We start from the raw sequence: 19,357 nt of genomic DNA, 5'->3' as shown, positions 1-19,357 counted from the left end.
CAGATGACCATGAAAATGCCTTGTTACACACAGTACATTTGAAGGGTTTCTCTCCTGTGTGACTTCTCTGGTGCCGTGTCAAATCTCCAGTACGATCTGTGCTGTTTGCACGCTGGTCGCATTGTTGACTTGTCGTACCGAGCTGCGCTGAGTGCCTTTGCTCCATCAGACCAATTCTGCAGAGGAAGCGTCAGCTGCAGACAGAAAAAAAGAATATCCACACCATCTACACGTCAGGTACAGAGGAATGCACACGTGACTTACACGTCTATACTTATTAATATATTCATGATGTAGTGAAAAAGTTTCCCAAATTCATCAGATTTGATGAACGTGCAAACGCCTTCACGTAGAGAGTGCACCTGAAGGGTTTCTCTCCACGGGCTGCTATGGCACAGAGGGAAAATGTCATTAATATGCCTGGAAGCCTTCATATATTCCAAGATGAATGTTAACCCAAAACTCTCAGCACACAAATTTGGCTGTCTGACTACAAAATAAATATTTATGAAAGCTAAATTCAGCTGACATAGCAAAGGGTGTTGAAAACAATACTATTTGTGTTTTGCAGAAATGCATGAATTAATGTTCAATCACAACTTAGAGGTGTGAATCCAGGCTCAGATGTCCTTGAATGCTGGGATGAACACTTCCCAATTCAGCTGCATGTGTGTGCTGTGTTCACCTCCTGTTTCCATTCTTAGTAAGAGTTCCAGAGGAAAACAACAATAAACTATTGTTTTGATATAACCTCCGTGTTCAACAGAGTTAATAGACTTTACTGCAAACACAAACTTGACACTGTCACACACTGCCATGAGTAATCAGGTGGTGGTGTGACCAGAACCATGCCTGGCCACCTTCATCTGCTCAGCATTAATTCTTCCTCACTCCACCAAGTAATGAATCGAGGATCAATCAACATAGCCGAGGCTATCCGTGTCTCTGTCTCTCTCTCTTCCCGTGGTGAAGGTGTTCCCCTCCACACATTCAGAGTCAACAGCGGCACGCGCTTAGCATCTTTGACCGATAGACATTGATGCACGTATTGTTGGTTCTTTCAGTAAAGTCACGTAGATAGAAAATAAAAATAACAGATTAAATTCAATAAGATAAAGACCACTTGTGTTGAGATCAAAACGTCGTGGGTTTTTTGCTTTATTTAAAAAAAAATTTCAATTTTATTATCTGTTATTTTATTTTATTTTCTATCTACGTGACTTTACCGAATAAACCATGAATATTAATTCTTGCAGTCACGAAAGTTTTAAGTCAAAACATTCACACACGTTGACAAAGCCTCACCTTGTGTTGTTGTGGACAGGTCGCTTCTGATAACAAGAGCGGTATAGCAGCTCAAGCGGGCTTGGCCTGGTAACAAAAAATGAAAAATAAAAACTGCGTGAATATTTACAATAAAACAAAGTTACAAAGTGGCGAGCCGGGTGAAGACAAATTAAACTTAAGAGAGATAATTAAAGTAAATGCAATCAGGCGAGGGCAGGAGGCAAGGCCACGCGTGGCTAGGCCCCGCGTTGTAAAGTTCCAACCTGGACATCGATTCCCATGCTCGCTGCTACTCAACTGACATCCCTACGAGAGAGAGCGAGGCTCTACCTTGGTAAACAACAACAACCACCACCACAACCACCACCACCACAACGATGAGAATTTCTCACCTCGGATTTCAGTGCAAGCGTGGATCGGCAGCCTCCTGTGACCTCGCGACGTCACGCGGGTAAGCAGTAACATGACGTCACTTCCGGGGTAAGACACGCCCCTCCCACAAAGAGCGGCTCTGTAACTGAATAAATTATGTTAATGAACCTGGGCCATACGTCGAGGGATGGGGCGTGGCTGCTGAACCCGTCGCAATAAACTCTCGACGGCTTCAACGGATACATTGTTAATGAACCGCCAGTCACTGGGCGTAGCTTTGCCCAAATAAGGATTGCCACTGGATTGATATCGGCAGTGACCCAAGCGGAGGTGACGTCACGCTCAAGAGCGCCGTGGACGGGGTTGGGGGAGTGTGAATACCTTGGTTTTATTTATTTTCCATTGCCCCCTCCCTTGGGTGCGTGAACTCAGCAACAACAACGTGGACATTATTGTGTGTACGTACACACTGTGTGTGTGTACGTACAGACTGTGTGTTTGTGTGGTGTACGTACACACACACACATTTGAGGCTGAGTCGACCTAGGGGAGGCCCAGAACCGGTTCAAATAATCGTCACTGGGTGTTGGCTGTGAGCGGGAATCAAACTCGGGTCGTTATGTTCGTAGTACAGTGCACTAACCGCTAGACTACCACCACACACGTTACACACACACGTTACACACACACACGTTACACACACACAGTACACACACACGTTACACACACACACAGTACACACACACAGTACACACACACACAGTACACACACGCACGGTACACACACACGCACGTTACACACACACACAGTACACACACACACGGTACACACACACAGTACACACACACAGTACACACATACAGTACACAGACACACACGCACAGTACACACACACGGTGCACACACACACACAGTACACATACACGGTGCACACACACGAAAGACACACACGCACAGTACACACGCACAGTACACACGCACAGTACACACACGGTACACACACACGCACAGTATACGCACACAGTATACACACACAGTATACACACACAGTACACAAACACGCACAGTACACACGCACGGTACACACGCACAGTACACACACACACGCACGCAGTACACACACACACGGTGCACACACACGCACGGTACACACCCACGGTACACACACACAGTACACACACGGTACACACACACAGTACACACACACAGTACACACACACGGTACACACACACACACAGTACACACACGTACGCACGGCACGCCCACACTCCTTCAGTCACGTGACTAAGGTTGCCGCGCCGCCCCGTCTCCCGAGGTGACCTCTTGGCTCTCTCGTCTCTCCTCGACACGTAGATTCATTTCTTACTCTTACCTAGAAACGTCATAGTCTGTCTGTGTCTGTAACTTGCGAGGAATTGTACTCACAAACTGTGGGGTTTACGTTTCATATAAAGTGCCCAGATACCACGCGATAAGCCCCGTGGTGAGCCAGTGCTATTCCTATTTCCAATCTGTCAACATGAAAGTAGTTAAATTAACAATTGATTACTAATCTCCATATATACCAAAGGCAAAGTTGTGAATGTGTGCGTCTGTTCAAATTGTTTAGCGTACTTCCCGACACGCACCAAGCTTGAAATTTGCCATGTGGGAAATTTCCAGACTGTACACCGTGCAAACATAAAAATAGACTTTATATTTTCTTGGGGGGGCACGCAATAATGTATAAGCATGAAAACACCACGATACATAGGACTTACTTTGATTAGAATCTTGGAATTGATTGTGTGCATGTTGAAATTGTTAAATGAGCATTTTGAGCACACTGCTGTTTTAATAAATGTTCATGATTCTGAGAATATAAGTGTAATTCTGAGCATTATAATGACCATATTGGAATTGTCATCATGAATGGGGGTACAATGATTTTTAATAACAATATGAATGTGGTTTTGAGTATGACTATTCATATTTCAGACTCATTTATGACAATAGATTCACGATTAAATTGCGATTTTGTTTTGCTCATCAATCAGGATACTGTTAATGATGCGCATGCCCATAAATTGTTGAAATGACTAGAAATGCAAGTTGTGTATACTCTCCAACCCCATTCCTCTACCTACCCATTCCCTTGACGGGCTCCGTGCCCACTTAAACCCATGACGATGGCGGTGACGATTCCACCTCTCGCTGTAACAATCAAAGCACCTCCAACTTCTGAATGCAAAGGTGCTGGTTGGTGTAACGCCAAAATACATCGTCAACGCCGCTCCCAAGCCCGCCCTACGTCAGTTACATCGCTAGAATCAACAAAATAAAAAGTTCCACAGAGGAAACTAAAATGACATTACGCAATCCCCAAAGTGGCACGCGGTAGGCTACACGACTCAGAACAGCGTCAGACTTCAAGACTTGCATCGCCATCATCATCATTCTTCCTCTCCACAAGTCATCGCACGTCAATATTCAACAAGCTGCACATACGTGCAAGTAACCTCTAGACCCGCCACCTGCACAGTTAACGCGATCAGACCCGGGGGTCAAATTAAAATTGTGTCGTCTTTGGTGACGTATTACAATCGGTGTAATTTTAATGATGTACGTACAGCAACGGCTGTACGTACATCATTAACTGCATGCAACTGCTGTACGTACATCGAATTATATCATTGACAACGGGGTCCTTTTTGCGATATCTGCGTGCGGTCTTTTAATTATATAGATACGTAGTCAGTTCATTAGTATGGGGTTCCTCTATAAGGAATTGTAATTGTAAAATGTATTACTTAATAATACGATTCCAGGCCACACTTAGCTTGTAGCAGTCAGAGCAGTTAAAATGACTGTACATGTGTAGGTATGAAATAAAATAAATTTAATTTAAATAAAATTAATTTTATTTATTAAAGCATTTCATTTAATTTAACGTAGGTATAAAATGAATGCAATTTAAATAAAATAAATTTAATTAATTTAAAAAATTTAAATAAAATAAATTTAATTTATTAAAAATTTAATTGAACGTAGGTATAAAATAAAATTAATTTAAATAAAGTAATGTAATATATTTTAAAAATTAAATTAAACGTAGGTATTAAATAAAATAAATGTAAAAAAATATGATAATTTATTAAAAATTTCAATTTAATTTAACGTAGGTATGAAATAAAATAAATACAATTTAATTGATTACAATTTAAATAAAATTTTACGTAGGTATAAAATAAATTTAAATTAAATTATAAAACTCATTCATTTATAAAAAAAAATTACGTAGGTATAAAATAAATTTTAATTAAATGAATTAAAATTTTAAATGAAATTTAACGTAGATATAAAATAAAATGTAATTAAATTAAATAATAAATACATTTTATTTTCTACCTCCGTGACTTTACCGAAAGCAAAGAGTGTGGACCCACGTGACATCAAGGCTGTCCTAGTCTAGGCAAGGCCTCAGGGTGTACCGGGCCTTTCACAACAACAGTCGCAGCAGCAGCAACAACGGTTCTCTTGAGAAAATGTTTTAAAAAAGAAAGTCAACGTAGCTTACCTTGACACTCGCGAACTTTAATGATTAAAATAATTAAAACAAAACTAAACACTCACACGCACATGGGCGCGCGGCGTTCAGCTTGCAGGGCATTAAAAATGGTAGCGTCCTCCCGCGATCTGATTGGTCGCCGCGTGCCAAAGTGGGGAGGGGGGGGAAGGCCAGCGATCCGATTGGTCGAGAGGCAAACCTGGGAGCGTCTCCGGCGATGGTGCGCAGCGATTGGTCAACGGTTGTCCTATGCTAATTTTGGTATGCTAATTAGTTTTAATCTGTATGCTAATGTAGTTTATTTATCCATACTCATTAAGTTTAATGTTTATCCTAAATTAGTTACAAATTTATGCTCGTTTAGTTAACATTCTATGATAGTATCGTTATATTTTTTATGCTATAACAGCAGTGCATACTGGCTGTGGTGGTACCTGCTATGATTACAGCAGGCATACCGACTAGTGGTACCTGCTATAATTACATCAGGGCATGCTGTGATGGTACCTGCTATGATTACAGCAGGCATACTGCTTAAATGCTTTATCACGTGTCGTGAATGTGATAGTTTCATCAGAGAAATGGTGTCCTTGACCGGCCCAGAGCAGACATTTCACTTTGCCTTAGAACCTGAGGTGGCACAGCATTAGCAATTCCAAGTTCTTTATGTGACCAATAGCAACGAATAATGTGGCAAACATTTGAAATGAGTGGGTTATGACGTACTGTACTTCACTCTTATCGACCATTAACGTGAGTCTGTGTTACTGGCGTTGTGCTGCCTCGGCTGGTACCAACTTCTTCTTTGACCACGTGGACCATGCGGATGAATGGTCTACGCGGGTCGAGCGACCGATGGAGAAGACCTATGGGGGCACGCGGCGGGAGACTCTCAGGCGAAATCGTGGAAGTCGCGTGACAGAGGCCACGCGTGGAGGATAGATGCATGCTGGCGAGACGTCGTCTTCAGTTTAATTTAAGTTTCATGTGTCAGGTGCAGAGCCCTGTGAGCCGTGCGGCTCTTGACTCGGGTGCAACCGCAACAAAAGAAAAACGTGAACATATTCATGTTGTGGGTCACTGTTGACGATGTGGGTCCCTACTGACGAGGTGTCAATATTCATGTTGTGGGTCACTGTTGATGATATGGGTCCCGATTGATGATATGGGTCCGGATTAAAGAGGTGAGCGTCCCTTTTGATGTGGGTCTCTATTGACGAGGCGAGCATCCCTGTTGACGATGTGGGTCCCTGATGACGATGTGGGTCCATGTTAACGATGTTACCACTGAATTGGTCCTCGTCTAATAGCCTATATGTTCTACCATATGTAAAACCATACGACAATAAATGTTACAATACATAGCATGTATAGGAATTAAAATTCATGTCAACCACCACTCACCCTCCCCTCGACTCACTCCCACGCTCAGCCCTCCACTAGGGTACCCCCCCCCCGCCCATACCGGTGGCAGAGGGCCTTGTTGGACCCAAGACATCTCTCCTTCTTTCCACAGAGCTACAAGACAATCAGAGTCTAGTCGTCCTACACATCATCAGCAAGACGGATGAGGTGAGCTACGTCTGGCTGTGTGTGGCGCCGAGCGTGAAGATTTTCTTCTCTTCTGCAGCGTGCGTCCACGTCAACTTTCACCATCAAGCGCGCCCAGACTCCTCCACGGCTCCGCTGCCTCTCCTGCCCTCGTGCTCCTGCTTCCGCTCCGTCCGATCGCCCCCCTCTCCTCCTGCCCCTTGCCGTCTCTCTTCACACGCGCACTCCGACCTCCCTCGCCTTCCATGTCAGGAGGTACGCCCGAGATCACTCGTCCTGCCTGCACCAGCGACTCACGCATCGTCTGACCGCGTCTCCGTTCATGCAGGTAAGGGCACCATCACGGCGTAGCGGTTAGCGGCGCTGCGCCATTCTCGCTCACGTCCAATACCAGCGACAATTAGGGGCCGTCCGTGAATGACGTCACGCACCTAGAGGGGGGGGGGGCGGGGTCAGACGTTTGTGACGATGTGTGACAAGGGGGGGGGGTTTGAGAAAAGTGACGTCACATCAAATTGCGCAACTTTAAATAAATATAAACGCGTTCTACTTAAATAAACTTTGTAATGTTTTCTACCTACATCAGAGTGCAGCGCCACATTTACAACGCACTACAATGACAACAATAGTTTAAAGCGATTTGAAGCATGTTTTATTTTTGGGGGGGGGGGAGGGGGGCAGAACTTTGTGACGTCATAATTGAGGGGGAGGGGTCTGACTTTGTGTGACGTCGTGTGACGATGGGGGGGGTCGAAAATCCTCTAAAATCGCGTGACGTCATTTAAGGTCGGCCCCTTACCTGAAGCAGTCCTGAGCGTCACTTAGGTGGACTCAGCCATAATTAAGGTGGTGAGGTGGGTGGGGGTGCTAACATCAGAATTTGAGAGACGAGCGGCCAGCCGTGGTTCTGTCCACACCAGCCCCTGGTGTTGTTCCATCGCGACCCTCACCGGTGCTCGCTAACAGCACACGCCCAGTGGGAGTCGATGAGTCCGTGGGTTTCTGTGCGAGTCCGTGGGTCCATTGTGCGTCTGTGGATGCGTCAGTCTACATTGGGGAGCCTTTGTCTTTGCAGTTTGGGGACTTGTGCAGCACTAGTGTGTAGTAGTGTATAGTGTAGTGTATAGTGTAGTGTACTGTGTAGTAGTGTAGTGTATAGTGTAGTGTATAGTGTAGTGTATAGTAGTGTATAGTGTAGTGTATAGTAGTGTATAGTGTAGTGTATAGTGTAGTAGTGTACTGTGTAGTAGTGTAGTGTATAGTGTAGTGTATAGTAGTGTAGTGTATAGTGTGTAGTGTATAGTAGTGTATAGTGTAGTGTATAATAGTGTATTGCATAGTAGTGTATAGTGTAGTGTATAGTAGTGTATAGTGGTGCATAGTGTAGTGTATAGTAGTGTAGTGTATAGTAGTGTATAATAGTGTAGTGTATAGTGTAGTATATAGTGTAGTGTATAGTAGTGTATAGTGTAGTGTATAGTAGTGTATAGTAGTGTAGTGTATAGTAGTGTATAGTGCAGTGTATAGTAGCGTAGTGTATAGTGTAGTGTATAAAAGTGTATAGTGTAGTGTATAGTAGTGTAGTGTATAGTAGTGTAGTGTATAGTAGTGTATAGTGTAGTGTATAATAGTGTATAGTGCAGTGTATAGTTTAGTATAGTGTAGTGTATAGTGTAGTCTATAGTAGTGTATAGTGTAGTGTATAGTGTAGTGTATAGTTTACTATACTAGTTATCACGTGACTAGTGTAGCTAGCCAGGTGGTGACCACACTCGTGCGTGCATCTCCACCCGTCCGTGTTTGCAAGTAAGCGCTCGTGTGTGTATGTGCACCCGCGTGTTTGTTCGTGTCTGTATGTATGCACACTGTTGCACATGGTTCGCTCGTGTGGGTGCGTAGTGGAACGCACTGCTCATGAAAACGTTGCCTCGTTACGCGGTAAATGATGCGGCACGACAGGAGGGAACTGCAGGGATGAGGCTCTCCAGTCTTGGTGCTGTGAATTAAAACAGCGCCAGGGTGGAGCGTCCCATCCCTACAGCTCGTAGCTGTGACGGAGCGAGAGTGATCAGCGGACAGCCACCATGGTTGCCAGGTAAGGGGAGACTTCACCCGGAACTCTCCTCCACACGTGTTCCCCTTGAACATTGTCGCAATAAACGTACGGTCAGGAATCTTTAAAATATCCGACCTTTGTTGTTCCGCAAGAATATTAACGCTCAAACTCGTATCGAACTCTTCATGAATTCACTTGGTCAAACAGTTCAGGTACTCGGCAAAGCATTTCACCACCCGGTATGCAACAGTTAAACAATCTACTCCAAATCAACACCGAAATGTCAAATTATCATCCACCATTGACTTCCACATCGATGGAAGCCATTTGCCATGACGTCCAAGCCATTAAACACCGGAACAACGAACGTGCCATTCAAGTACATCTTGAAACCCATTATCTGAAGTAGTTTGTATTAAACAATACCTAAATAATAGAAACACGTTTACAATATTGAGCGAAGTTAAAGTCACGGACTTTTTCCAACTTTAGCTCAACAGGACCACAAAAGCTCAGATATGTGGTTCATAATAAATGAATAAATCTGATTGAAATCATCAACTGGCCAAACACTTTCTGATTTCAACATCACCTTATAAAAGAAAAACATTTTAAATATAAGCGCGCAACTTTATCTGTGATGAACACTGCACTTTCCGTTGTTTTCATGCAGGGGGCGCTGCAAACCTACGCACCCCCTGCATGGACGACGGAGGCGCAGGGACAGACGTTCGATTACGTTGGAATCGATCTGCAGACGGCGGTCTTCTCGCACGGCCAGCTCCGTGTCGCCTTATCTCGATCCCGCAATCCCAAACAGGTGAAAGTCCGCATCAAACCGAACCCCCGGCAAGGCCATCTACTTAATGACGAGAGAAAATTCACATGAAATGTCCTTTTCAATGAAGTCTTCCAGATGTAAATTGAAACAAGCTTTTAATGAAGAAATAAAATCATCTAATTCAAAACAACACAATTCAAAGATGCTTCATTTCAAAACTTCAAAACGGAGCATGGAGTATTTGCGTGAATGCGTCCTTTGTGTGCAAATGTTGTGAATTTCCTGGCCTGAAGGCCGTCAATGTCTTGGACCCTTATTGGTGCACAGCGTCTCAACAACAGCAGTGGGGTTTGCTTCAACCGATGGTTACGAACATCCAGACGTGAATCAGCAAGGAGCATTTCTAGTCCTAGCTAGACAAAATCTACGTCACCACGTAAGACAAAACTACAATTCGTGTTGTAGAGAATGTACCTCCTCCTATACGTGTAACTTTCAAGTGGTATGCATTGTAACTCATGAATGATCCGAGTGTGCTACCTATTTCAAAGACAATGAGTTGCTCCAGATGCTTCGTGGATCACAAAAACACCGTTTGACCTGTATCACAAGAACAACGGGTCTCACCTGAGTTCTCTGTACAGGTTACTTCCAAACAGACACACACACTGTCCTAACATCACTTATTCAATATTTGACCCTTATCGATCAAATGTTACAAGTATGCACAAAACCAGACAAGTATTCATTCTAAATTATTGACAGGCATATTGACAAAATTGGATTACTGCAGTGAAATATACTGCATCACGTTACATCATATTAACAAGAAGCTTTTAAAAAAAAGTTGCAGTCTGCTTCACAGTGAATGTAAAACATACTATTGTGTCATTCAAAATGAGTAGGCCATTGCATGCTGGCGTCTGAGTGAAAATGTAGCAAATTCTAAACATTACCTACAAACTACACAACTGAGATGACACATCAATCATCGCCCCCTACTGATAGGCTCTTGTCCACATGCAGGCCGGTGCAGGGCCACCACCTTGTGCCACACAGGGGCAGCTGCTACTTGGGGATGCTCTTTGAGTGTTTCAGACGAGGTACGACACAAAACTCCGAGTTGCTGAGGCGATTAAGCAAGCACCGTGTAAAATAAATTATTATGATAACATAGTGAATGCTTGGGAGCTTATTGGCTCTTGCTCCTGGTTAGAGATCTACCCAACCCACGGGCCCACAAAGTGTTCAACTTCACATTCTTGTCATTAAAGGCCTGTGACAAAGGTGTATCTATTGTAGCAACATCGTCTCTGGCTTACACATCTACCAGGTCTCCACTTGACTTTGTATTGTCTAGGAGCAAGTCCACCCACACCTCCACTTCCACAAACTGCTGGGAGTTGCCTCACTCTGCCTCACAGTCAGAATTCTCCTCCTGCTTCACGATGTGAAGGTCCCATTTTGGAGTTGGATCTTCATCTTCACATTTTACCTTCACTTCTTCGCTCATCACTTCTTCACATTTCACCTCGATACCTTTAAAAGTGTCCAAGCTGGGATTTTCGTCCGGTTCTTGTTTCATGAGGGATGGGCTCATTGCGGCACTTTGACTTTCACAAGCTGATTTCAGACTCCGACTCCGCTCCTTGTGGATCTTCCGATGCTTTTGTGTTCTCTGGTGTCTTCGAAGATTTGATGAATCTGCAAACGGCTTCCTGCACAGAGTACACCTGAAGGGTTTCTCTCCCGTGTGTGTTCTCTGGTGTTTTACAAGAGAAGATGACCGTGCAAACGCCTTCACGCACACACTGCACTTGAAGGGTTTCTCTCCCGTGTGTGTTCTCTGGTGTTTTTTAAGAGCAGATGACTGTGAAAATGCCTTCCCACAAACACTGCACTTGAAGGGTTTCTCTCCCGTGTGTGTTCTCTGGTGTAATACGAGATCAGATGACCGTGAAAATGCCTTCACGCACACACTGCACTTGAAGGGTTTCTCTCCCGTGTGTGTTCTCTGGTGTGTTACAAGATTACTTGACTGTGTAAACGCCATCCTGCACATCGTGCACCTGAAGGGTTTCTCTCCCGTGTGTGTTCTCTGGTGTTTTACAAGATCAGATGAATCTGAAAATGCCTTCCCACACACCCTGCACTTGAAGGGTTTCTCTCCCGTGTGTGCTCTCTGGTGTGTTTTAAGAGCAAATGAATCTGAAAATGTCTTCCCACACACACTGCACTTGAAAGGTTTCTCTCCCGTGTGTGTTCTCTGGTGTTTTTTAAGAGCAGATGACTGTGAAAATGCCTTCCCACACACAATGCACTTGAAGGGTTTCTCTCCTGTGTGTGTTCTCTGGTGGGTCTCAAGAACTGATGGCCATGCAAATGCCTTGTCACACACAGTGCACTTGAAGGGTTTCCCTCCTGTGCGAGTTCTCTGGTGCTGTGTCAAATTTCCAGTCCGATCCGTGCTGTATGCACGCTGGTCGCATTGTTGACTTGTCGTACCGAGCTGCTGTGCTGAGTGCCTTTGCTCCATCAGACCAGCGTCAGCTGCAGACAGAAAATAAGAATATCCACATCATCTACACGTCAGTATCGAGGCACAGAGGAATGCATATATACAGTCACATTTGACTTACACGTCTATACTTATTCATATATTCATGATGTAGTGAAAAAGTTTCCCAAATTCATCACAGGGCTGTTATGGCACACAATGAGAGGGCAAATGGTCATAAACATGCCTGGAAGCCCTTGTATCTTCAAAATGAATGTTCACCCAAAACTCTGAGTACACAATTTCAGCTGTCTGGCTACAAAAGGAATATTTATGAGAGCTAAATTCAGCTGACATAGCAAAGGGTGTTGAAAAAAAACCTATTTGTGTTAGGCAGAAATGCATAAATTAATGTTCAATCGCAACTTAGAGGTGTGAATCCAGGCTCAGATGTCCTTGAATGCTGGGATGAACAGTTCCGACTTCAGCTGAATGTGTGTGCTGTGTTCACCTCCTGTTTCCATTATTATAAAGAGTTCCAGAGGAAAACAAAAGTAAATATTGTTACGCTATAACCTCCGTGTTCAACAGAGTTAATAGACGTTACTGCAAACACAAACTGTACAGTCACTGGGTAAACAGGCAGTGGCGTGTCTAGAATCACGCCTGGCCACCTTCATCTGCTTGGCATGAATGCTTCCTCACTCCACCAAGTAATTAATCGAGTATCAACGAACATATTCGAGGCTAACTGGAGTTTGCGTGTCTCTCTCCGTGGTGAGATGTTAACTACCTCACCTGGTATACAGGAAGTCGTGGGTTCGATCCCGACCCTGACGCCTGCTGTATATTTGGAGTTTGCGCGTCACTCCGTTTAGCGTCTTTGACCGATAGACATTGACACACGTATTCTTGTTGATTTCGGTAAAGTTACGTAGATAGAAAATAACAATAACAGATAATACAATTACATTAAATAAAGACCACTTGTGTTGCGATCAAAACGACGTGAGTTGTTTTGCTTTATTTACATTTATTTTTATTGTTATTTTCATTTAATTTTCTATCTACGTGACTTTACCGAAAGAACCAAGAATATAAATTCCTGCAGTCACCAAAGTTTTAAGTCAAAACATTCACACACGTTGACAAAGCCTCACCTTGTGTTGTTGTGGGCAGGTCGCTTCTGATGACAAGAGCGGTATAGCAGCTCAAGCGGGCTTGGCCTGCTAACAAAAAATGAAAATAAAAACTGCGTGAATATTGACAATAAAACAAAGTTACAAAGTGGCGAGCCGGGTGAAGACAAATTAAACTTAAGCGAGATAATTAAACACAATCAGGCGAGGGCAGGAGGCAAGGCCCCGCGTTGCTAGGCCCCGCGTTGTAAAGTTCCAACCTGGACATCGATTCCCATGCTCGCTGCTACTCAACTGACATCCCTACGAGAGAGAGAGGCTCTACCTTGGTAAACAACAACAACCACCACAACCACCACCACAACAACCAGAATCGCAATGAGAATTTCTCACCTCGGATTTCAGTGAAGGAAGCGATAGCTTCCAGTTACCTCGTGACGTCACGCGGCAGCAGGTGACATGACGTCACTTCCGGAGTACGAGACACGCTCCTCCCACAATGAGCGGCTCCGTAACTAAATAAATTAGAGAATCTTCTTTGGTTCTTTCGGTAAAGTCACGTAGAATGATAATAAAATAATAAATTGATAAAATAAAATAACACAATAATATTCTCACAACGTTTCGGCCACAACACAAGCGGCCTTCATCAGGTGAAGGGGGCGAGACTGTCTGGTAGGACAGCGCTGGAGTGAAAGAGCCACGTTCAGATACGGCCTTTAAGCTGTGTGAGAGGAACAAAGCGCCTTGACAAAGGAATTAGCATATAATTTAGCATTGAAATGGCTGAATGATTAGCTTGTGACTGGTCACAGAAAGTGCTATGTTAAAAGTTAAAGCATACACACCCGCAGAGGCACCCATTGTTAAAGGAATTAGCATAGAATTTAGCATTGAAATAGCTAAGTTAAGGCATACACATCTTGACAATGGAATTAGCATAGAATTTAGCATTGAGATAGCTGAGTGATTAACTTGTACCTGCTGCAGAAATAGAGCTTGTACCTGCTGCAGAAATAGCTACGTTAAAGTCAGAGCATACACATTCACCGAGGCCCTTAGTACAAATCAAACAGGAGAATTTAGCATTGAAATAACTAGGCGAATTCCAGCATTGAAACAACTGAGTGATTAGCTAGTGACTGGTCACAGAAATGACTACACATCTGAGCTATTCACAGTACTATATAGTGAACCAATAAAAACTAAAATATAAATTATCTTCATGTTATCAATAAACTCTATATTCTCCAATCAGCTAAGCTACCAACAATAAGTCGTTATATATCACAATGCTATATGGCGTAAAAATGGGTGGATTCTTACCCTCAAATTTCAGTACCACGGATAGCTACGGGCCCCGTTCAGACGGACGAGTTCGTCCATGGTCGGAACAGAGGAGGGGGAGAGAGACAGCTGCGAGGCCCTAGTATGCTCCATGTTGTAAAACTATACCATTAACCGTGGTGTGAGAGGTATTAAGAGGCAATGCTGGCGAAAGAGCTGCGGTCTGAAGGTCATCGTAAAAATACAATTAATTAAGAACAGAAATGATTTAAAACATCTTTCCAGTGGTTACTAAGCCTGAATCCATCTTCTCGGTTGAAATTGTCTCTGTGCTTGTATATGTGAATGGCCTCATGAACGAATCTCTCATGGTAGCCGGTTGGTTTGCAAAGAACCTCCGTCTTGGAGAAGTCAATGTCATGTGAGCCCACTGAATTATAACAGTGATCTGCCACGGCAGAGGAGTTCGTCCTACCGTGTTTCAAGTCTGCTTTGTGTTCGCGGATGCGGTCCGAGATATGTCTTTTGGTTTCTCCAATGTAGCTACTACCACAGAGTCACTTTAGTTTGTAAATGCCCGGGTACTGTATGTCCGGAATCACATCTTTTACAGACAGAACCAGATCACGGATTTTATGTAATGTGTTGAAACGGACCTGGATCTTGTGTTTGTTCAGGATTTTGGAGATCTTTTTAGTGACCCCTGCAATGTAGGGTAAGGTGATGGTTTTGAGTGGCTCCACAAGAGGATCGTTCTTCATGACTGTAGTGATGGCTTTGCGGATTGTGTAGTCGGAGTAGCCATTAGCCCTGAGAGCCTGGTGTACGTGCTTGAGTTCACTGGCTATGTGTTCCTGGTCGGATATGCATTGGGCTCTATGGTGCAGAGTCTTGATGAGGAAAAGGCTCATATACAACAGGCTCACATGAAATTGATTTCTCGAAGACGATGGTACTTTGCAAGCCGACTGGCTATCAACAAAGATTCGTTCACGAAGCCATCCATATATACAGACACAGACACAAATTCAACCGAGACGACGGTTTTAAAATCAGCAATCACTTTTGGTCATGACTTGATTTGTGTTTACTTGTCAACCTCTACCGTCAGCAGTGGATGGGTGTAGCGAGGTGCAATGCCCCCCCCCCCCCATCTCTGTGATTAAAACACACAAACACCACTAGCCTATAACAATAAAGTGACCAAAAAGGACAAAGAGTACGTTTGACCTGTCAACTGATATAAATTCCACATTTATATGGCGTAGCCCAGTCTCTCCATTGGATGACTCCTGCTAACCTCACACAGAGTAGTACTCAATTTATTGAGCTCTGATGCCCAAACTGTATCTTGAAATTGCAACCTTTAAAACTGCGAGACAAACGTTTTAACCACATCACTTTCCAGCCAGATATCTCTGCCCAAGTTGGAGCACTCTACCAATGAATCCAGTCATCTGAAATTAACGTTATTGTAACATGCATTCGGAATTCCTTTGGTCGCCCAAATGAGCCTCCACACCTTGGCATGGATAGTGAGTCTTGCACTCACATCAGAAGCAATAACGTCCAGCTATTTTATTTCAGCATGGCAGATTTTAAGCCACGTTGACTTGGAACAAACCTCCCCAGGTACTTGGTCCGATTGAAACTGTAAAAATAAAATTGTACCCTTAGGGGTTAGCCTGAATTGAACCCATGAGATCGGACCCAAGCGTAATGCATAAAAGCAGCACTCCCATCTCACTGGGTTTGTACAAAATATCTGTGCTATACACCATACTACTTTACAGAAATATACTACTATACTTTAGCTGGAATGTAGCATGTTTATGGTAGAGTGGATTATTTGTAAATTTTGATTGAAAATCCGAAGTGTCTTCAGTTATAAGACTCCGTCATTCTTCAAGCTGCATACCAATGTTGAACAAACATTTACATTGCTAAAGGACATTTGCAGATGATACATTATTAATGTTTGAGACAGAGGGACATGCCAATGCACGTGAATGTTTTTCAATAAAACATATCAAAACTATACAGTTGCAATGATATTAAAATTAAATCCAAGCAACATTACCATTTTCCCTGCTCCATGAGTTTGTGCTCAATACTTTAACGTGTACAGGGCCATGGCGGTGTGGGGGCCGACGTCCACCCCACCGCCCTCGCTGGGCAGGTGGGGCGCGATGTCCGCCCCTTCCGCCGCCTCCTCCACCGCGTCGGTCGGCTCCCGCCGGGCCCCCGCCAACCGAGCGATCGGGCCCCCCGCGCTAGCGCCCTCTCCGAGGGACAGACTCGTGCTGCTGGCTCACGGCCGCACGGAGTAAACCCACGCACCCCCGCGCGCACCGCGGCTATCGCTAACGCAGCGGACAGCGGCACGCTAGCGCCTACACCGGGGAGCGATTACCTCCACGAGCATCCGCGCGCACCGCAGCCGCCGTTAACACGGGGCCCGAACGGTCTCGCACCTGCGGGCGATTATCTCAACGCGTGTCCGTGCACGCCGCGCGCCAACTACGGCTGACGCTGACGCAGCACGCGGCGGCCCACCCGCGTCCACGCCGACGGGCGATGATCTCAACGCGCGAGCTCCGGCCGCGGCTCCGCCCTCGCTCTCGCCGCGCATCCGCCCACGGAGCCGCTCCGCACAGGGATCACACACGCACCACACCGATGCTCTCTGCTAACTTTTATTCGTGGCGCAAACCCCGCACTGCCCGGAGGGAATATTCTACGAGCGGAGCCTAGGCCTACCGCTACCCAAGTCCGCAAATGCTCGCACGCCCCGTCACGCACCTCGCGGCCGTGCTCACGGCGTCGCGCGGACACCGTGAGAGTCATGAGGGACGAAGACGAAAGGGAACTTTGCCTATCGCCGCCTCGTAGCGGCGCTCGCCGGCGTCGCACGGATGCTGCGAGCGGCTCGAGACGGCGGGGAGCGTCGCGTGCGACTCGTCGCCGCCGACCCGGCGAACCTTCGCGCGCCCAAACAATTTGAAGCCAACTCAGGGGCGCCGCAATGTGACTCGCTCTGCGAGGGTCGGCCATTCTCCTGGCGCCGGGAAACCGCGGGACTTTCATCTCAGAGACACTTCGGATGAAAACCCGTCGTGCCGGGCAATCCCCCGCCAGGACGCTACGTGCGCGCGCTGCAGGTGCGTGCTCGGTGTGGGGGTCACGGGGGAGTCGAGGTGCCGGCAGAGTTGCTCCGAGACCGTGGCACCACAACGGATCGGGAATTGCGTTGAAATCCGGCTCGCGCAAAAGCACAAAAGGGGCGACCCAACGGGGCCCGAAATCAAATCGATTCGCCGAGTCGACAAATGTGCACATTGCCCCGGGGATGGCAACAGACAGTCGAGTACGGAAAATCGTGATGTGCACCGATTCTGTTTATGTGCGACACAACTTCACGCCACATGGTCCCACGGGGAAAGAGGGTGGCATAAGTAAATACAAAAACGAACCAGTAAACCATTGGTGATTGAATTTAGATTTAAAGCTTTCGTGACTGCAGGGATTCATATTCTTGGTTCTTTCGGTAAAGTCACCACGTATAAGGAAAACAATAAAATAATAAAAATATAAAACAATAAAATTCTCACAACGTTTCGACTGCAACACAAGCAATCATCATCAGGTGTGAAAACCACAGCAAGAAAATTTGAAAAAAAAATTGGTAATGGATCAAAGCTATGAAGGTGATGATCCAGGAAAATTATATTATGATGCTGTGGGAAAAGGTAATAAGTTACTCTAAAGTGCCTGGCCATGGAAACGTTGGTAATGATTAGGAAAAAGTCTTAAATATGTTGACGTGTAAATCAGCAAATCAAATTAAATCCACAGAGGGAATGAAGGATCCCAAACATGCGACACTCAGAACCAAAAGTGGCAGAGACTCGGCCGAGAGAGTGGAGAGAGAGAGAGGAAGAGACTTTTCAGGACTTTATTTCCACTAAAAAATTTACAAAAAAACATTACAGGAAAAAAACACCTAAATGGAAAATCAATAAAACATCAAACTCTTAATAGCGGTATGCGCATGAAATACAAATGGCAGCGGGATAGAAGCTGTGGAAACGAGGCATGCACGGACATCTCCGTGTGCAGCAAAGTTGTTCAAGGGTTTTTCAATTTTATAAAGAATCAAATGTTTTGACATCAGAATGCGATGTGAACAATATATATTTTTCTCCCGTACAAAACGAAATGTCAAACACCTGAATTCGTTTTTTCTTCAAGGATTCTGTTGTCGTAGTTACATATGCACTCTGCAAGTTTTTTTAATGTGGGCACGTGCAAATATTGTCTGGGTACATGAAAATATTTCTTTGAAAATGTGTCCTAGACACTATATTTGTAAGTTAATAAAAGTAGAATTGAAACATTAGCACAATGTAGATTTGTATATTGTAGGGTAGAAATATATTTATCATAGCGATGATCTAACATTGGTTTAATACAATTTATATTTTCACTTAGAATACTTTAGCCATGCAATAGACTAAATATAATGCTTGTGTTTTAAAAGAAAAAAAATATATTTACTAGGATTAAAGTTGCGCGAAAGATTTTCTAAAATCTGAGGCTTGGAGAATTGCATGCTGGGAATTAAATTGAGACAGAAAGGGGTTAATGCATGGCTTGCAGAGCAGTCGCACGTTACAGAGATCATTGACAAAACAGAATGCGATGTGAACAATATATATTTTTCTCCGCTACATTTTCAAAACGAAATGGCGTTGACATGTCAAACACCTGAATTAGTTTTTTCTTCAAGGATTCTGTTGTCGGTTTTCATTAAAGTGTAATGACAGGGTGACACCTGC

General features: G+C 44.5%; 1 long non-coding RNA gene across 1 annotated transcript; it reads right to left on the bottom strand.

Moving 5' to 3' along the window:
* Positions 1 to 1,301: 1,301 nt before the first annotated feature.
* LOC142915333 (uncharacterized) lies at positions 1,302 to 7,184 on the bottom strand. Its single transcript, XR_012935902.1, has 3 exons — positions 5,218 to 7,184; positions 1,680 to 1,804; positions 1,302 to 1,371 (listed from the first exon to the last, which is right to left on the bottom strand). It is a non-coding gene; the product is annotated as an uncharacterized LOC142915333 (long non-coding RNA).
* Between the last annotated feature and the right edge of the window lie 12,173 nt (positions 7,185 to 19,357).

This window comes from Petromyzon marinus, unplaced genomic scaffold, assembly GCF_048934315.1.
Source record: "Petromyzon marinus isolate PM22_M1 ecotype Great Lakes invasive population unplaced genomic scaffold, UKy_Petmar_22M1.pri1.0 PM_G_Scaffold_3, whole genome shotgun sequence".
Classification (NCBI taxonomy): Eukaryota; Metazoa; Chordata; class Hyperoartia; order Petromyzontiformes; family Petromyzontidae; genus Petromyzon; species Petromyzon marinus.
Note: the sequence above shows the minus strand (reverse complement) of the source record. Positions and strands in the feature narration are given on the sequence as shown.